The following is a 19929-nucleotide window of genomic DNA, read 5'->3' as shown; positions in this document are numbered from 1 at the left end:
AGTTAATGCTATCTAAAAGTCAGAACATTAAATGGCACACTCGAGAACATATAACACTGTACTGTAAGAGCAAGGAATATCTCACAATGAATCGACATCGGAATTAAACTTTACTCAACTGACTCTGATGACAATTTTGAAGTGCAAATGCTTGACTTGGATCCAAAGAGTCACATTAAACTGGTCCTAGCAAAATTCGTCACAACCTTGTAACAGCGAAAACTCGATACTCCTCGAAGGTAGTGAACGTTAAAATACAGCGCAGCAGCAAACCAGCTAAAGAGAAACCTCACCCAAATGAACTGCAAGGCAAAACAGCTATGCTTTTAACATCAAACTCCAAGCTTGAACAACTCTGTCCGCTAAGTGCCATGTGGCGCCACACTATCACAAAATAAAACTTTAGTAAAGGAGCGATGAAAGAAACAGAACCTACTGAATGGTGTGGAAGAGACTGTATTATAAAACTTACCTTTATCTATTACAACAATATTTACAAAACCCTCTTCCTTTAGGACATATTACACAAATATTACACTGCCACGTAATTCGTTAATGAATTGGCAAAGAAGAGGTGAATCTGTAACTCCGAGTGCAAGCCAGGTCAGCAGACAGTTTTGCTTAATATTCTGTTGACCGTCAAACTGACCAATCTGTCCTTCAGCGGCATGACCAGCACCCGAATCTCTCAGCAAATACTCTCGAACGCTACACTGGCAACGACGGCACAGCCGACAACAAAAGACCACATTGCTTGTACTCAGAAGATCGCGGCACAACATATCGTCTATTATTGGCGTCTGTCTGAAAAAAAAAACCTAGTGCATATATGTGAAGTATGACTCATTGAATAAAAGGAGAACTCACATTAGTCGTATACTAACAATAAACGAGAAACACTGGAAAGTCCATGATCATTAGGTTTTGTGTCAAAGAGCTTAATTAAATTCCAGACCTCCGTGTGGTTTCTCAAGGAGTGAAGGGATGTAACAATGTTGGAGGAGAGCCTACCGTTGGATGGGAACGTTGAACTCTGTGGTGATAGCTCGTGCGAAGGGTAGATCCCCCCCCCCAGAGTCTCCGAACTAATCACCATACGACTTAACTTTTTTTTTTACTCCAAGTTAATTTTATTCATAGTTTTCTGTCTATACAGTAGTTACATTCAGCTATCAGAAACACAATATTTCATCGCCTGGCTGCCTCTAATGACATGTTTGTCGATGGGACGGTAGATCCTAATTTTCCTTCACCTTCCTTCACCATCTGACTTTATGGCTTAATTCTTAATATGTAGGGTGTAAATTTTAAGTTGACAAACCGGAATAACTCGAAAAATAATTTTAACACAAAAAATGTATGGAATTTAAAGTTGATTATTTTCGAGGGGGACATCTGCTAATGCTAAAATTAGCACGCCATCCCAGCCCCTTGGGTGTGGGGCGGGAGGCACCTTTAAAATTTCAAATGGAAGCCCCCATTTTTTATTGCATCATCAGCTGCTACCTCAGAAACTATGTACATATAGTCTTAAACATTTGTTTTGAATCTTAGTAGTTAGGGCTGTAATTAAAAAAAAATCCATGTTCTCATTTTTTCGTGGAAAATGGTTACGGGTAAATAAAAAAAGCTTATTTACTTCGTAAATTTTGATTCGCTAAAGCTAAAATTCTCCCTCTCTCCCCGTAGGGTGGAGTTTGAGAGAGATAAATGAGAGTTTTACAAATGTTGACCCAATCCGAATCTGCGGAAAAAATTAATATTTGGGTCAACATTTGAAAAAACACCAATTCCTCTCTCTCAAACCCCACCCTAAGGGGAGAGAGGGAGAGTTTTAGTTTTAACGAATCAAAATTTACGAAGTAAATAAGTATTTTTCATTTATCAGTAACCATTTTCCAAGTGAACATGAGAACATGGATTTTCTTGAATTACAGTGCCAACTACCAAGAATCAAAACCAATGTTTAAGACAAAATGTACGTAGTTTTTTTATGTAGAATCTGATTCTGCAATGAAAAATGGGGGTTCCCATCTGATATTTTATAATTGTTTCCCGCCCCACCCCGAAGAGACTGGGGTGGCGGCAGATGTCCCTCTCGAAAATAATCAACTTTAGATTCTCCAAATTTTTTCGTGTGAAGCTTATTTTTCGAGTTATTCCGGTTTGTCAACTTATTATTTACACCCTGTATAGTAATATTTGTTTACGATAAATTAGTTGCACATTATTTTGGTTTTATAAGGATTGATTTTTCATGCTTGCAATTAGACATGCTCTATTATGTGCTACCATCAATAGCTGAAGTTGATGTGCAGTACAGGTAAACAGTAAGATGTTGTCAACAACCAAATTTTGTTCAAATATTTGACATTGTTTCGTATTATTTTATCGTTTTACAATATTGAGAACTTCCTGTGTGACTGTTGAAAATAGTTTAGTTCATAAACCTCACTTAAGCGAGACTTAATTGGAAGTGCAAATTCTTATTTGAGTAGATTACGAAAGAGGACTGTCACAGTTATTACTAAGTAAATGACGCACCATATTAAAAACTGTTCCATGTGACATTTGTTCATCTCTCGAAAAGTAATGCAGGTAGGGGGGTCAACATCATGTTCATGTCATTGTCACTTCAGACAGCACATCATTTAACCAATAAGTCATAAGGAATTAAGTTTTGACCATTACCGATGTTTCATATGAACTTATTTCTAGAATCCATAGAAGATCTGAATCAAAATGAAATACAACCATAATATAAGAGATCTTCTGTGCCTAACGTTATGTTTTCTAATGTCTATATAACACCATTCAGATGAGTAATACGTACTAGTATTACCGTTTTATTTCGGTGGAGAAAGGAGCTATAAGTCAATCTCAGGTTGTTGAATTGGTATGAGACGAGAAGGGCGAAGAAAATCTGATGATTATATTCGAAAGAACAATTCCCCGGAACACACCTTAATCGATTTAAAGAACTTACGGAGAAGCTAAATGAATCTAGTCAGACAGAAACTAGAAACAGTTCTTCCAGAGATTCGACTTTTATACGCGTGCGAAACGCTGTACGTCCTTTCGTATTAATATTAAAGGCTACAGAAGAACGTGATGTGGTCTTGTTACATCTTGTATCCACTTACATCGAGCAGTGATTGTAAGAAGAATAAACATGCTCGTGTAGTTTAATGACTACATATTATGAATTACTCGTTTTAGAACACAGCAACAAGCACTGTACATTTGACAGTAAAGTTAGTCATGGTTCAGTTTCAAAGGTTTTGCGCGTGTTGCTTTTAAAAATATTTCTAGTCGTCATAGAAATCCCAATATCGATTAATATTTTGAAGTAAGGCATGCAGTTTTAATCAGAGAAACCAACAGCTTAGTAGCATTTTTCGGTTAACACATGTTGTGGTGTTTGTTTCATATGACTAACCTGATTTGAGGTCATTGTCGTAACATGACATTTCAAAGTACGCCTCTACTCCGTTCCTCATGTTTGATAATTAAAGTTCTCGACTCCTGATATCTTAACATGTTTCTAAGTTTATTCAATTCCCCTCTAAATAAATCTAAAAGGTCTGTTTCTACCTGTAATCTCGAGGAACATTCTCAAACGTTATTTTGTACTTTGCATCTAAGCTGCTGAGATATTACAGTAGGTTGAAACTTTCGTCTCGAAGTTGCGCACAGCAGATGCATCAGACAAGGCCCATTAGTTGTGCTGGTATCCAAAACTCCCTCTAGACTGCTTGTTACTTCTGACGCGCAAGAAATCTTTGCCCCAAAAGTCCCTGAGTTTGCATCGGGGACCGTGTGCTGCTGAAGGTAATAAATTGTTAGTTTATCGTGGACAGCGGGGCAAGGTGAAAGCATATTATGCATCAGGAACTTGAGGTGCCTGAAGCTTCTTACTGGATCCACCAGCGAAGTTTAGCTGTATTTAGCTGAAGAGCTATTCTTCTTGTAACCACCGAGCAGGTTTTCCCGTAGAAGTCAGCGTCCAGTGCAGTCTATGCTCAACTACGCGTCAGTTCATAACTGTTGCAAGCTTTATCACTTATCGATTTACTAATGTAGTAAATTTCGACATCTTAGTTAACAAGTTTTGTGTTTCTGTATAATAACGGCTTCATCAACATTTCATAGCTGTATTCATTCCAATACCATACGTATTCCCTTGTGCGTAAAACGTTCCGTAGGTTGAGCTAAACTTTAATTTCAGTCATTTCCTTTTGCTTCTAACACTGTATCGTAATTCATAATCGTTTCAATTCGTCGTTGTTCGTGTTGTCCTATCTAGTGACGAAGTATGATGTTTGTTTTCTAATGCCCGACCTGCAAAATATTAGTAATCACTGAGTTATTCATAACGTAAGCATTAATAGGATGTTCCATTGTAACACAGCTGATCAACTGCCCTGGGATCTGTGGCGGCTTTACACCTCACATATAAGCTTTGATAATATGAGGAAAACATATTTTAATGGCATTGCTGAATTACAAATCGGAGATCTAAATCTGTAAGCTATATAATGGGAGAATCAAACGGTTACAACTGATGCCAAGTGGAGCGCTTCGTTATCGACGTCTTTTCGGTTTTTTTTTTTTTTTTTTTTTTTTTTTTTTTTTTTTTTTTTTTTTTTTAAGGCTAATAGTCAGTCGATTCTGAGATCGCCTGGTAAGTTACAAATTCCAACTTCCAGATTAATTCACTGGCTGGAATAGGTGCCGTAAGGTCGACACAGCTACCTTGACTATACGTTTTTAGAAACGAATATTAAAACAGGTAGAAACATATAATGCTTAGCTAGGGTCTAGGAAAGAAATTGCACATTATTTCAGAAGTCGGTATCTTCATCCCTGGGGACGGTGCTGTGGAGTATGGGTAAAAAGCTTTTCTACTATACATTACCGTTTAGTATGACACACTTATTCCTAAGAATTGTAATTTGGTGGCCAGAACAGTCAACGTTTCTTGTACATGTACTGTTTTTCTACATGGTCTCCACACGTTCTGTGGCCTTACGCTAGCGTTGTGTAAGAGCATGTGTTGGAGGAAGTGATTGTTCTGTGCTCGTAGCCATGTTATCACTACATGAATTACGCTATAATCATCTTCAAAGTTTGTTCCATGTAGAGACTCTTTAAGTAAACCAAACAGAAGTCTGATGGCGCCACCTCTGGGATATGTAGCGACGGGGGCAATGACGTACAACCTAATCTGATGATTTGTTCCTGGATTCTGAGTACTGTATGCTCGCGTGCACCGTCACGTTGGATCAGGAATTAATTTGGTTTCTTGTCAGACCGAGCACCCTGTAAACGTTTAAACTTTCTCAGCACAATTCATTTTAGCATTGTTAGTATCATTCTTAGCATTCTTCCATGACAGAATACTCTTTATTTGTTACTACAGAATGGTCAGATTTACACTGGGCTCCTCTATAACATTTGCTGCCTTGAAACTACTTGTTTGTCTAATGATAATATAATCTATTATACAACGGTCTAGTATTCTGTTGCAAAATATATTTATGAATATCCTTGTGTTTAAAATAATTGTTGATAATTTTCAGACCAAACTGTTCACAAATTTCCCTCAGTCGTTCTCCATTGACATTATATTCTGTCTGACCATGGTTAGCCCACTATGTACATGATTCTCTAATTCTTACTCTTTCATTCATATCCCCCAGAATAATCAGTTCCTTTCTCCTTGCGATATAATCTGTTGCCTCCCAAAGGGTTGTCCAGAAAGTATCTCGTATAATTCGTGGGTGCATGTACACAAATAATCACAACTTCCCTTAAAAATAAGGTCACTTTCACCTTCTTAATACGTTCATTAATAAACTCCTAGTTTTTGATTGTCTTTTTCCTTGTATCGTGCGGGATTTCAAATAGAAAATGAATGGACTGAGGTGATGTTGGTGGCCCTCGACTACGTACCTCCGACTCAGAGTTGCAATATTAAATGTTCTGGCTTGTTTCGTTGTCTAGGGGTTGGGATACGTAGTTGCCGCATTACAGGCCAAATACAGCTGAGTCTACAGTACACGATAAGAATACACACATGAACCGAATGGTCGAAGGTTTCTGTCACTCGGCAATTGCGAATTATGAATGTAACATATAAATTTATAAATGACAGATTACAGTTAAATAAAATCTGCAGGTACTATCTTAACGGCTTTAAATGATGAGTACAATAGTAGAAGTACTTTTGAGAACGCGGTATATTTCTGCAAAACACATTGGTGTCGATGGTCCAGCAATTAAATAAAATATAAGCTAAATAACAGGGAAACAATAGATTTCTACAGCACGTAATTAGTTATGAACAACAACACAGCTGGAGAGATATTCACTTTTAAACGCATGCTACGCCTTCACTGTAGAAGCCACAGAAATCGCACAAGAGCACAGGTCGGCACTCCGAAATATTTATCTCCTTCGCGACCACGCACAAACTGCTCCACTATCCAAGTCTTTCCGCTGACTGTGCGTCCGTCGCGCTGTACTTGAAATTATATAAATATTCCTAGAATATAAACACTCTCCAACACAAATTGCTAAATACATAAACAATTAAATAAACATATATCAAAAGAAAACAAGCGGAAGGTAAGTCAGGAGCCTAATTTGTCTGTGCTTTCTGAAACACAGTAAATAATTGAGCAGTTTCTTCATTAATAGTATATATCGGGTATAAACAAAGACATAGATGAATAAAAATATTTAAGAGCTTGCTGCTACCGTTTTTTTCGTGTAACTGGAGTATTTATGGCCTGACGAGATCGATAGTAATCGGCCACTTTGACCTCAAATAACTCATGTACACTACTGGCCAATAAAATTGCTACACCACGGACATGACGTTCTACAGACCCGAAATTTAACAGAGAGGAAGAAGATGCCATTATATGCAAATGATTAGCTTTTAACAGCATTCACAAAAGGTTGACATGAGGAAAGTTTCAAACCGATTTCTCCTAAACAAACAGCAGTTGACCGGCGTTACCTAGTGAAACATTGTTGTGATGCCTCGTGTAAGGAGGAGAAATGCGTACCATCGCGTTTCCAACTTTGATAACGGTCGGATTGTAGCCTATCGGGATTGCGGTGTATCGTATCACGACACTGCTGCTCGCGTTGGTCGAGATCCAATGACTGTTAGCAGAATATGGAATCGGTGAGTTCAGGAGGGTAATACGGAACGCCGTGCTGGATCCGTACGGCCTCGTATCACTAGCAGTCAACGTGACAGGCATCTTATCCGCATGGCTTTTACGGATTGCGCAGCCACGTCTCTATCGCTGAGTCAACAGATGAGGACGCTTGCAAGACAATAACCATCTGCACGAACAGTTCGACGTCGTTTGCAGCAGCATGGACTATCAGCTCGGATAGCATGGCTGCGGTTACCCTTGACATTGCATCACATACAGGAGCGCCAGCGATGGTGTACTCAACGACGAACCTGGGTGCACAAATGGCAAAACTTAATTTTTTTCTGATGAATCCAGGTTCTGTTTACAGCATCATGATTGTCGCAACCGTGTTTGGCGACATAGTGGTGAACGTACATTGGAAGCGTGTATTCGTCATCGCCATACTGCCGTATCATCTGCCGCAGCATCACGTGACGTGGTGGTATGGGGTGCCATTGGTTATTCGTCTCGGTCACCTCTTGTTCGCATCGACGGCACTGTGAACAGTGGACGTTAATTTTCAGATGTATTACGACCCGTGACTCTACCCTTCTTTCTACCCTTCTAAACCCTACATTTCATCAGGATAATGCACGAGCGTATGTTGCAGGTCCTGTACAGAAAATGTTCGACTGCTGCCCTGGCCAGCACATTCTCCAGATCTTCCTTTTAGATTACGCTGATACAATAGCTCCCTACTTAACAATCATATACAACCGCTCGCTCACCTATAGATCTGTACCTAAAGATTGGAAAATTCCGCAGGTTGCACCAGTGTTCTAGAAGGGTATTAGGAGTAATCCACCGAACAACAGACCTATATCATTGGCGTCGGTTTGCAGTAGGGTTTTGGAGCATATACTGTATTCAAACATCATGAATCACCGCGAATGGAACAATCTATTGATACGTAATCAGCATCGTTTCAGAAAACATCGTTCTTGTGCAACTCAGATAGCTCTATATTCGCACGAAGTAATGGCCGCTATCGACAGGGGATCCTCACAAGCGACTTCTAATCAAGCTCCGGGCCTATTGGGTATCGTCTCAGTTGTGCGACCGGGTTCATGATTTCCTGTCAGGAAGGCTCGTAGTAACAGACGGCAAATCATCGAGTGAAATAAAGTGATATCAGGTGTTCCCCAGGGAAGCGTCCTGGCACCTCTGCTGTTCCTGATCTATATAAATGACCTGGGTGACAATCTGAGCAGTTCTCTTAGGTTGTTCGCAGATGACGCTGTAATTTACCGTCTAGTAAGGTCATCCGAGGACCAGTATCAGTGGCAAAGCGATTTAGAAAAGATTGCTGTATGATGTGGCAGGTGGCAATTGACGCTAAATAACGAAAAGTGTGAGGCGATCCCCATGATTTCCAAAAGAAATCCGTTGAAATTCGATTACTCGATAAATAGCACAATTCTCAAGGCTGTCAATTCAACTAAGTACCTGGGTGTTAAAATTACGAACAACTTGTGTTGGAAAGACCACATAGATAATATTGTGGTGAAGGTGAGCCAAAGGTTGCGTTTCATTGGCAGGACACTTAGAAGATGCAACAAGTCCACTAAAGAGACAGCTTCCACTACACTCGTTCGTCCTCTGTGGGATTGACGGAGGACATTGAAAGGGAGCAAAATAGGGCAGCTCGTTTTGTATTATCACGTAATAGGGGAGAGAGTGTGGCAGATATGATACACGAGTTCGGATGGAAGTCATTAAAGCAAAGACGTTTCTCGTCGCGGCGAGATCAATTTACTAAATTTCAGTCACCAACTTTCTCTTCCGGATGTGAAAATATTTTGTTGAGCCTAACCTACATAGGTAGGAATGATCATCAAAATAAAATAAGAGAAATCAAAGCTCGAACAGAAAGGTTTAGGTGTTCGTTTTTCCCGCGCGCTGTTCGGGAGTGGTATGGTAGAGTGATAGTATGATTGTGGTTCGATGAACCCTCTGCCAAGCACTTAAATGTGAATTGCACAGTAGTCATTTAGATGCAGATGTAGATCTTTCACCAATTGAAAACGTCTGGTCAATGGTGGCCGAACAACTGACTCGTCACAATACGCCAGTCACTACTCTTGAACTGTGGTTTCGTGTTGAAGCTGCATGGGCAGCTGTACCTGTACACGCCATCCAAGCTGTGTTTGGCTCAATGCCCAGGCGTATCAAGGCCGTTATTACGGCCAAAGGTGGCTGTTCTGGATACTGACTTCTCAGAATCTATGCTCCCAAATTGCGTGGAAATGAAATCAGATGTCAGTTGTAGTATAATATATTTGTCCAATGAATACCCGTTTATCATCTGCATTTCTTCTTGGTGTATCAATTTTAATGGCCAGTAGTTTACTATTCAAACATGCTATAATTCATTATCAATTTAGGTTTACACTAACAGCTTTCTAAAGACACGGCGATCGAAAAAATCGGATGATGCTTTTAAATTTTGGAAATTTGTTTCTGGGTGTCACTTGTAAAATTTACCGTCAGATACGAAACTTTAAACTAATAAAGATATTGAAAATCTGATTACACGATCAAAATCGTCGTGCATATGATAGTAATGTACATATTTCTATTTAAGGTATCATGATTCATCTGGCTCTTATTAATTTCCATAGGAACTGTGAAATGTCTGCCATTAAGGTTTCAGAAAGTCCGCCATCTTTGGCTCTCCCTGCGCGCGGCATCACCAAGGATCTCCTAGCCACGTGCTCGATGGACCACGCGCTGGGGCTACCCAATCGTCCGGCTAACTTTCTGCACCACGTGTCTGCTACTGGGCCTTGCTGGCCGAGCGGCCACTGCATTCTCTGATCTTAGAATATTTTCAGGGTGCGAAGACTCGCCCATTACCTCACAGGTAACACAATGGAGACTGCTGCTTTGGCTGTTACCGCTTTGGATGTCCCTCTCTCAAAACGTACATAGTTACCAAGTTCTTCTTGTTCTTTACCTTTCCTCTTGTTCTCAGAGAGTACGACAACATTCATTTTGAACCTGTCAAGTTCTGTTATTAATACATTCAGTTACCTTACACATTCCAGCAGTCAAACGTCATTTTCCATTTTTCTTTGTCAGTTCGGTTACCAAGGTACCAAATTTTTCCGAGGTATACTATTACATTAACAATTCTCGGGCTATTCCTTTGCCCGTACTGTGAATCTTTGCTTTCTGTCTGCTTTCAACCAACACTGATCCCAAAGCCCCCTTTCACAAGTCTGTTAATAGTGCCAAAATTACGTGGTTAATAAATTTCCTTAATATATTACGCAAAGCAATTATCTATTCAAAAGTCGTGGAGGCATGTATACAGAGTGAAAAACGGCTGCAACTAATTTTAAGAGTCTGTTATTGACAGTCTCCCGTCTTATAATTAGGCAAAAAAACTGTCCTAAGCAAATGTTGACATATGTAATTAAGGGAATTAAACGCAGCACTACTTTTCTTTGGACTCTCGTAACAAATGATGCTGTCCCGGCGATAAGACGAGCAAATATTCAACACTATTTGTAAAATAAGTTTTCTTTTTCAACCTAGATGAGAGTCTTTTGCTGTGGTACTGCATTGAAATTTGAACTTAACGTTATATATTACTATTGATCTGGGATGAAAATAAGCTTATTAAAAAGCTCTTTCTTGTACGAAATGCCGACTATTTTCAGGTGTAATAACGTCTGAAACGGACTAGTGAAAAATCGACATTTTTAGGGTTCCCTACCTCAGTAGGTAAAAACGGAATCCTTGTCCGTCGGTCTGTCTCTTCGACTGCTAAGGCCCATTTTTGGCAAGAATTGCTTGAAGTATCTAATTGAAATTCATGTCCAATACTATGATCTACGATCCCTTCACATTGTGAAACATTTCGTCTAATCAATGTCTCAAAAAGATACGGCCATCTTTGTCAAGCGTTTCCGTTTTAATTATAGCGCTTAAAAATGTTCAGTATCACTGGTCGTTAAAATTCTCATGTTCTTGTAAATGGTTCCGTGACAAAATGCAGGTACGAAATATTGCATTAAACGAAGTGACTTTTCGTATCCACAGTAGCGAATGCACTTAACAGCGCTGCACTGGATCTCGTCTCTGATGTTTTATGTATTAGATGCGTGCCACTCGTACAGCGGAAGATTCTCCGCCACTGTGGGCGGACTGCATCGCCAACAGGAGAGTAGGAGGGCGAATAAAGGATGCAGGAGGGAGGGAGCTCTTACCTCGCATATCCTAAATTTCCACGCCAGGGTTTCCCAAGAAGGTACCGATTTATGAATATTCTGGTCCAACAAAACACATAAAACGTTAATAAAGCGAAATGCTTCCAGTGAAAAATTCTGAATGTAAATGACAATAGTAGACACTTACCGAGAACGCAAGTAGTATCCCGGTAATAAATAAATTCGAAAAGCTGACACAAATTCGCTATTTAGAATATGACGTTATCAGGAGGCGAAAGATTACAACTTTTACACAAAGCAGACAGTGGTTGTCAAATTCGAAAGTCAGGCAGCTACTGACGATGGACTGAGAGTTTTATCACATCCGTTATTGTGTTCATTCTGGTTGAAATGGCTCTAAGCTCTATGGGTCATGAGTCCCCTAGACTTAGAACTACTTAAACCTAACTAACCTAAGGACATCACGAACATCCATGCCCGAGACAGGATTCGAAACTGCGACCGTAGCAGCAGCACGGTTCCGGACTAAAGCGCTCTTCCACATCAGCCGGCTAGAGAGAGCTGTTGGGTAAGACTTGAAAAGATACGCCAAGGGCCATGCACAATATACAGATTCACACAAATGTTGAGTGTAGTGATAATAAAAAGGCAGAGCTGTCTTCAGTCCCACGCGGTGTTGGGACATCACAATGCATTACTAGTTACGGTCCTATTAGAGGTGGTGCTATTTCTTTCTTCCAACATTTATGCAGCCAATTGTAAGTGGGCGTACAGTTGAATGTGTGGACAATGTCCCACACAGGACCGCCTAGACTGTTGTGTTGTATTGCATCAGGTTTTAGAATTTTTCAAAGAAAACACTCTGCAAAGAACGTTCACTCAGTATAGTGGTATTTATAAAAGTTAAAAATAATTGCTTCGTTAAACCGAAGAACCTGTGCCAAATGTATTGGAATAACTGGAATTTATGACGCTAAATGCACAAGTTCATCTTCGAGACAAAAGAATTATTTAAGACAACAATTCACACAAAATACTATTTAAACTCTGAAATCCCAATACTATTAATGAGACTCATCGCTGTCGAGTTAAGACTTTTCAATGTAATGCCAAAGTTTTGGCAACTGAGCTATCCGCAAGGCTCATATTTGGACAAGTGTATGTCAGCATCCCTCACAGTAACCTACCACCTCCAATCCATACTAACAGACCACTTTGAATAAAACCATTTAGGTTGCTGTGCTGCGTCGTTGTGAAACACTGAAACAACTAAAATACAGGCGTTCTGACCAGCTTTGCAGCGGACCTCTTCATGATCTCAGCAAAGCCTGTCGATGCGACGGAACTATAGTTTTGTTTATGTTTCATAATGATGCAGCCTAAAACCTAAAACAATTTTATTCAAACTGACACCGACAGTGTTCGCTTGCGAATCAATCGACTGTTACTGCCTTGCATTCGTCAAGGACCATACAGCCCACGAACAATTCGAAATATCGATATATGCTCTGCTTAGCTGCATATGTAACTAAACGATTTGCACATTTTCTTAAGTTTGCTTATTTTATACAGTTACAAGTGTGTGACTTCATAACACGCCATACCCCTCCCAGCAAAGCAAATGAATAAGACAGAGACTTACATGGCCATAGCACAAGTAAAATATTGTAGACTGAAGCACGTTCCTCTAGAGCTTTTTCGGTCACTTTGATTAACGTGTATTGTTCTGCTTCATATTTCCTTTCATAATAGGAAATTTAGGAACGTATTTTCTTCATACACTGTACATAACGAGACTATACCCCACAGCTGTGAACATTCTATGAGATTTTAAAGAGGAACACGTTTCTCTTAACTAAGATGTGCCGTAGAGATACGCAGGAGGAAGGTGACCATGATGAATAATTTGCGTAGTCTGCTATTTTCTGAATTCATCAATTATTTCCCACATATAAATTGTCGTTGTTATACTGTCACGTTTTAAGAGCGTTCTACCTGCGCTTTGTTGTTGATGTAACAACGATTTTTTGTTATTACCTACCCATCAACCGTCCCTATCCATCACCCATCCCAGCCCTCCCCCTCCTCCACCAAGCAGACACTGCTCTATCTATCCCTCCACCACCTCCTCCACGCCTCCTTCTCTACCCCTCCCCATTGCGAATTTAGGTGACCGATACACTCGTGTTTATTTTAATCTTATATAATTACCTGTAACTTCATTGCTACATTTGCGAGGTTTTAATCAATTTTGTTAGTGTTTTAACAGCACTACTCATTTCCATTTTAAATGCCATTATTATTTATTGTGTATGGTTGTATGTAATGTATCTGTGTCTTTCGTAATACGCCCAATGTGGTATTTATCGTTTCTCTCCCTTAATAATTGACATTTATGTGGTTACTCACTGCAAATATGCCGTGTGGAAGTAAAAACGTTTCTTTCTTTCTCTTGGTACACATATCCTGGACTTTGGCCAACTGCATACCATATGCTAATATACTTTAACCTCTCAGCTGTTGCACTAGTTTCATTTTATCTATACAGATTATGCATTGTAGCTGACGACTTATTTTGTAGTTGCAAATAGTTAATTGTAATACTATTGTTCTTCTTGGGTGGCACTGGTTGTCAGCATTAATGTACTGTGGCACTATCTAGTGTCCATGTTATTGTATCTCTCTGTACTTCCAATCTGCATTCTGTAAGTCTCCTCTTGTTCCAACTCAGCCATAATACTATGTAATCCACTGGATTTTGCCTGAACCAGGGTACGTATTCTTGCGTTCTTCATGTACAGTATGGTTCCATTTTCCTACACATGTAGGACGTACGTATATACTAGTCCTATGTGCCTCCATACTTATTTATTACGTCATTTATTTGCAGAGTCTGGCGATGGGTAACACCGAAACGAGTAAAAATGGATCAATAAATGAAGTACTGGTTTCTAGTCTTATCTGCATGCGACCAATTCAGGAAAATGCACACTAGGCAAATATTTCTCTTGTTTTCCTTAATTACAAATAAATAAATAAAGAAACCACTGAGAAAAGCAACATGAGACATTATTTAACAGACTTAAAAATCCTCCATCAAAACATACAACGAATAGAAAGTAAAATACAACAATTTGAAGTTGAGCTCAATCTTTGGAGAATGTCAAGCACATACAAGTTTGTGTTCTTTGTAGTAGTCATATTTCGCAAGATCTGCATAATTGTTCATTTCAAATAAACAGGACACATTTCTGAGCACTGAGAAGACCGCTTTTAATTTATATTTACACCTAGTTATTTGTCTCAGAATGGTTTATTGTAGCTTACGAGTGCTGCCGACCGGAGTCACAATGTGTTACAAGAGGAAAGAGGGTTTTCGCTGCGTGGGCGCGAGATGCGGCAACGGATAGGCACAGCAGGCGCGGGTACTCAGCATAGGGGGTCAAGTTGCAGGGGTTAAGGACCAGTAATAGACGGCCACCCGATATTACGGACAAACCAGGGCAGCTCCGGGAGTTGACCGGCTTTGACCCGCGGAAGAACTTCGGGCAAACTCTGGCTGGGTGGGAGGGGACTTCCTGACTTCCTCCTAGTCCCTCGACACCTCAGACACGCCTTCCTTATTACTGGCCTCCACATGATGTTATAGAACTTCCTGCTATGAAAAGAGGACTTGTCAGTTAGTACACATAAAGATATACTATTTTTTGGTATTATATTCCAATTTACAGCACGAGTCGAGCGCAGTGTATTTTTAAAGGAGAATGAATGTGTTTGTCTTCTTTCTTTATTTGCTTGTACAGCCTATGAGCGCAGTATGAAATTAAGGGTAGCGAGTTCATCTCGCATTTCTTAAAGTTTAGAGCATCTCCCTCTACTTCTTTAAGCTCTCCTTTCATCGTCTAGCTGATCCCCCCCTCCTTTTTCCCTGTTTCACACTCGTGAATGGCGCGTAGGAAGAACGATCAAAGTTAAGCCTATATATTAGCTCTAATTTCAGGAATGCGTGTCAAATGCCTTTCTGAAGTCAAAGAACAGTCCATCAACATGAGCATGTTTGTCTACAGCGCTACGGATATCATGGAGGAACAGAGCGGGCTGAGTTTCACTAGATCTTTGTTTGTGGAATCCATGTTGACTTTTATAGAGGAGGTTCCCGTTCTCCAAAAGCATCACAATACGTGAGCACAAAACTTTGCATAATTTTATAACAGACTGCTCGCAGACTTAACTGCTAAGGTCATCAGTCCCCTAGATCTTAGAAATATTTAAACCTAACTAACCTAATGACATCACGCACATCCATGCCCGAGGCAGGATTCGAACCTGCGATCGTAGCGGTGGCGTGGTTCCACGTTGTAGCAGCCCATAGTGGCTTGCCCTTCAAGTATTCTGTTATACAAATTTTGTGACCAAAGCTTTATCGTTGATTTTTAGTTTAATATGTAACGTGTATGTAGTTTTCCTTTTTTATACTACTATTTAGTACTTACACTTAACAAAATCCTTCAGTGTAATTTTGTAATTATGTTATAGTCCAATTTCAGAATTTTATTTCTGATGAAGGCATTCATAAAAGTGCCGAAACCTAGGTCAATAGACTCCGTTTTAGCGTCAGAGGGCTGCTATTGCTGTTAATTTATCATTTTTGGTAATCTATTTTGGTTGATGTTTGTGACAAATTCTGTCCTTTTATTTCACCACTCCTTGATTTGTTCAGCTATTCTTATGTGTTTATTGTAATCTTTACTATAGTTTAAAATCTACGGCAAGCAGCTCTTCTTAAGGACCTCTTTTCTGCGGCATACGGTTCTAGCCGTTACTGTCCAAGTCTCAGAGTTTGAAAGAGAAGATTCTGTTGCCTTTGCTCTGTGGAATTTTTTTTGGGATTCTTTCTTCACTTATTGATTTAGTGTTGTTTACGCACAAGTATCACTCTTAGAATTATTAGTAACCTTTGTCTGTCAGCATAGTCTCCGTAAAGTTAATTCAACAACAGTGTGAGGCAAGATTCCATGAAGCAAAATGTAAATAAGTACTGAATGGATTTTGAACAACACTGAAAATTGACAACTTTTAAATAATTCGGAACTCATTTATTAAACATGTCTAGGCAGAGACGTAGGTATTTAGTTCTATGAGTATCAGTGTAAGTGAGACCAAAATATTGTTACTCATAATCTCGAATCAGTGTCTCTTTTAATTTAAGATTAATGACAGTACATATAATTAATGGAGTAAATGTACTATACATTTTATCATAATTGACATGGGATACGCGCTATTTTAAGCTCCGAAGTCTGCTATATGATGATGAAATAATTGCAAACGCGAAGTTTTGTACCAGCTGTTTGGTATTAAACAACAAATTTTATATGTAACCTCACTTTCCTGTTTTGTTTATACGAGATGTCTTTCTTCATCTTTGGTATCATAGATCAATTAACAACCTCCCAACTGATAGCACAGTATAGAGATATACTCCTATGTTCTTCGCATTCGTATTAGTCTGAAGTAATAAACACAGTGTCACCAACGATTTTGGAAGTGGAATTGTATGGTGTTCAAATAGTATGATATCAGTACGGAGGGTAAACAAATTACGGCGGACGGATGATCCGATTCGTGGTTGTACTGGAACATAATATCGAAGTGCCCTCTTCCGCGATCTGCGATGTATTTATGATACACGTCGTGGCTAGGTACGTTGTACATCTCACAGACTGAATTCTCCGTTGATCACTTGGAATACAGCTGCGTGCTGTGAGTGGTCTAACTGAATGTACCTGCCTCAGTTTCGGCATTACGCAGACTGGTTTCGATATCGGCATTTTGGATCTGTGGTGCATTAGCTATCTAACAGTCTGCGTGTATGTGTGTGTGTGTGTGTTGGTGTGTGATAGTGCGCGCGCTCGTGCAGGAGGGCAGGCAGGCGCTGGCAGCGCAGCCCGGCACAGTAATGTTTCCGGCGCCGGGTTCGGCTGTTCCGCAGGATATGGCGCGGAAACCAATTTCCCGAGGACTCCGGGCGACCGCCGCGCCGCCCGCGACTGTTATCGGCGGCTCGCTTCCGCCCCGCCCGCGTCCCTGGGCTCCTATCAATACGCCCACCAGGACAAGGCACACATGTCCCGGAACGCCGGTAACAACGGTGAGGGTGGACGTGACGCAGAGAGAGAGAGCGAGAAGGAGCGAGAAGTGAGTTACAAGTACCGACCGGCTTAGATTTGGACACAATCTCGACGTTTTGCGTCGTTGTTCGTGCTCAGTTGGTGGAGTATAACACAAGGAAGATTATCCACTAGAATTTAATGTTCACAAACAGGTCTTAAACTGACCGATACCACCTATAAATTTCTTCTTCATTGCCCCAGCAACAGATTGTAACTGGTCTTCGCACATGCTGTTTATAGAGGCATAATATGCATGAAGATGAAATACTTGCATATCATATGCACCTCACAAAAAAACGTTTCATGAAAGAATTAGCCGAATGGGACGGAAATCAGTAGATGTGATAGACAAGAAAAGACAAAATGGTTCAAATGGCTCTGAGCACTGTGGGGGATATAAACTGTAGGCGGGGCCAAAAACTGGAACACTTCAGATAAACACGTAAGGACAAGCGCGCAAGTAGCCCTACTGCTCTGAGATGAAGAGGTTGGCACAGGAGAGGAACTAATGACGGAACGTGTCGAGCGACATAGAAGACTGATGATTCAAAAAAATGGTTCAAATGGCTCAGAGGACTATGGGACTTAACATCTATGGTCATCAGTCCCCTAGATCTACTTAAACCTAACTAACCTAAGGACATCACACAACACCCAGCCATCACGAGGCAGAGAAAATCCCTGACCCTGCCGGGAATCGAACCCGGGAACCCGAGCGTGGGAAGCGAGAACGCTACCGCACGACCACGAGATCGGGGCACTGATGATTTAAAGTGAAAGAAAAATGCACATTTCACAATCGTGAAAAGCATAAATAGAGACAGAAATGGATTTTAATGTGATGGACGACGATATACACTCCTGGAAATGGAAAAAAGAACACATTGACACCGGAGTGTTAGACCCACCATACTTGCTCCGGACACTGCGAGAGGGCTGTACAAGCAATGATCACACGCACGGCACCGCGGACACACCAGGAACCGCGGTGTTGGCCGTCGAATGGCGCTAGCTGCGCAGCATTTGTGCACCGCCGCCGTCTGTGTCAGCCAGTTTGCCGTGGCATACGGAGCTCCATGGCAGTCTTTAACACTGGTAGCATGCCGCGACAGCGTGGACGTGAACCGTATGTGCAGCTGACGGACTTTGAGCGAGGGCGTATAGTGGGCATTACGGAGGCCAGGTGGACGTACCGCCGAATTGCTCAACACGTGGGGCGTGAGGTCTCCACAGTACATCGATGTTGTCGCCAGTGGTCGGCAAAAGGTGCACGTGCCCGTCCACCTGGGACCGGACCGCAGCGACGCACGGATGCACGCCAAGACCGTAGGATCCTACACAGTGCCGTAGGGGAACGCACCGCCACTTCCCAGCAAATTAGGGACACTGTTGCTCCTGGGGTATCGGCGAGGACCATTCGCAACCGTCTCCATGAAGCTGGGCTACGGTCACGCACACCGTTAGGCCGTCTTCCGCTCACGCGCCAACATCGTGCAGCCCGCCTCCAGTGGTGTCGCGACAGGCGTGAATGGAGGGACAAATGGAGACGTGTCGTCTTCAGCGATGAGAGTCGCTTCTGCCTTGGTGCCAATGATGGTCGTATGCGTGTTTGGCGCCGTGCAGGTGAGCGCCACAATCTGGACTGCATATGACCGAGGCACACAGGGCCAACACCCGGCATCATGGTGTGGGGAGCGATCTCCTACACTGGCCGTACACCTCTGGTGATCGTCGAGGGGACACTGAATAGTGAACGGTACATCCAAACCGTCATCGAACCCATCGTTCTACCATTCCTAGACTGGCAACGGAACTTGCTGTTCCAACAGGACAATGCACGTCCGCATGTATCCCGTGCCACCCAACGTGCTCTAGAAGGTGTAAGTCAACTACCCTGGCCAGCAAGATCTCCGGATCTGTCCCCCATTGAGCATGTTTGGGACTGGATGAAGCGTCGTCTCACGCGGTCTGCACGTCCAGCACGAACGCTGGTCCAACTGAGGCGCCAGGTGGAAATGGCATGGCAAGCCGTTCCACAGGACTACATCCAGCATCTCTACAATCGTCTACATGGGAGAATAGCAGCCCGCATTGCTGCGAAAGGTGGATATACACTGTAGTAGTGCCGACATTGTGCATGCTCTGTTGCCTGTGTCTATGTGCCTGTGGTTCTGTCAGTGTGATCATGTGATGTATCTGACCCCAGGAATGTGTCAATAAAGTTTCCCCTTCCTGGGACAATGAATTCACGGTGTTCTTATTTCAATTTCCAGGAGTGTATTTTCCAAATAAGTAACAAAATTGTATTCATCATCGATCGAAGAAGAGGATAAGAATTCTAGAGAAAGTGTTCAAATGCTGTCT

The sequence above is a fragment of the Schistocerca gregaria genome, chromosome 5, assembly GCF_023897955.1.
Source record: "Schistocerca gregaria isolate iqSchGreg1 chromosome 5, iqSchGreg1.2, whole genome shotgun sequence".
Classification (NCBI taxonomy): Eukaryota; Metazoa; Arthropoda; class Insecta; order Orthoptera; family Acrididae; genus Schistocerca; species Schistocerca gregaria.
Note: the sequence above shows the minus strand (reverse complement) of the source record.